Below are 1,568 nucleotides of genomic sequence, written 5' to 3' on the forward strand. Positions count from 1 at the left end.
ATCCATTTCCTTCAAATGTCTTCCACTATTAATACATGATGTATTTTCTGATTCAAACCAGTGAGTTATACCTTTCCACCTTCGGTCTTGACATAAACTACGTTTCTACACCCTTAACTAATCAAGTCTTCCATAGTTGTCGCCAGTGTTTCATTTCGCTCATACATGTTTAACAGAATGACATTTCCACACACTGTTCACCGACACTACCAACTGCACGGTATACTTACTACTACGTGGTAGCGTGGCCGAGCGGTCCAAGGCGCTGGATTTAGGCTCCAGTCTCTCTGGAGGCGTGGGTTCGAATCCCACCGCTGCCAGTCATTTTTTTATTTTTATTAATGAAATATTGTTAGATACAAATGGAGACCGCGCTTTACCCTGAAAACCTGATCGCACATATTTTCTTCTTTTACTGGTTCTAGTTTGTTAAACACATGTCAAAGGTTCGCCTCCCGTGTAAGTAAGATATGAAGTAAAACGGAACTTAATACCATACAGTCAGTACCAAAGTTACCCGCACAAGCACACGGCTCCCACTAACAAATGCTAGACGGAGCCTCTATCATCATGGCCAGCCCCTTCCCTCTGACGGGCTTACAGGGCAAGCAAGGCTCGCAAAGTTCTTAAATAGCTGTAAAAAATAAAAATACCAGAATTGATTGGCAAGTGGCTCCAAGTTTTGACCATTAGCGGGTTTTTACTGACTAGACACTTTGCATTCTGGGACTTGTATTTTCTCTGAAAATTATGTCATTATTGAATCCCTTCGTGCAGTGTGTGTTGTATAAAGAGCCATGGCACGTGGCCTCGGAACAGCAGGTTTTCGGAAAGAGAAAATTATTTTATTTTACCAAATAAGAAGGGCGAGAAGGAAATAGGAACAAAAATAGATCATAATATAGTTCCACGGGTGTAGTGAAACGGAGACGGGAGGCCGAAACAAAGGATGTCCGGTGAGAACCATTGTCACAAGGGCAAAAAGCACACACCTAACGAAGTAAAGAAGTTGGGACTGGAGAAATATGGCAATAACGCGTCATCATTCGTTGGAAGGAAATTTTGATGCAACAGTTTGACTGCAGAGGATGGAAGCGCTGCTTATTTCACACAATACCTTACCACATTATCATGTCATATCTTCTAAAATAATTCGCAGCAAAACACACACCGTCGTCGGCAGGATTCGAACCTGCGCGGGGAAACCCCAATGGATTTCAAGTCCATCGCCTTAACCGCTCAGCCACGACTACTTGATGCTTAGCACCTGCAGCCTAGTCCTCAACTTTATGCACAGCCTCGTTCCCATTCACCATAGTTGAGTTTCTGTAGTAAAACATCTATGCACCAAACGTGTCAAGCAGGGCCATTGAAATGACTGGCAGGAGAAGGCCAAATTATGTGACAGGGTTAAGTAAATTATGTGCCAAGAAAAGTCGCATTATGTCGCGTAATGTGGCACATTTTTTAAATAGTATTACTTCATTAATTTGTACTTTTTAGGGTGAAGCACACAAGCACTCTTGCCAGCTGTAATCTCTCTTTTAACCACACCCATCATTTTGGTT

At 42.5% G+C, this 1,568-nt stretch overlaps 2 non-coding genes across 2 annotated transcripts; one reads left to right on the forward strand and one right to left on the reverse strand.

Moving 5' to 3' along the window:
* The first annotated feature begins 238 nt into the window (after positions 1-238).
* Positions 239-320, forward strand: TRNAL-UAG (transfer RNA leucine (anticodon UAG)). Its single transcript has one exon. It is a non-coding gene; the product is annotated as a tRNA-Leu (tRNA).
* An 851-nt stretch (positions 321-1,171) lies between these two features.
* TRNAS-UGA (transfer RNA serine (anticodon UGA)) lies at positions 1,172-1,253 on the reverse strand. Its single transcript has one exon. It is a non-coding gene; the product is annotated as a tRNA-Ser (tRNA).
* Between the last annotated feature and the right edge of the window lie 315 nt (positions 1,254-1,568).

The sequence above is a fragment of the Pleurodeles waltl genome, chromosome 12 (genome assembly GCF_031143425.1).
Source record: "Pleurodeles waltl isolate 20211129_DDA chromosome 12, aPleWal1.hap1.20221129, whole genome shotgun sequence".
NCBI classification, from domain to species: Eukaryota; Metazoa; Chordata; class Amphibia; order Caudata; family Salamandridae; genus Pleurodeles; species Pleurodeles waltl.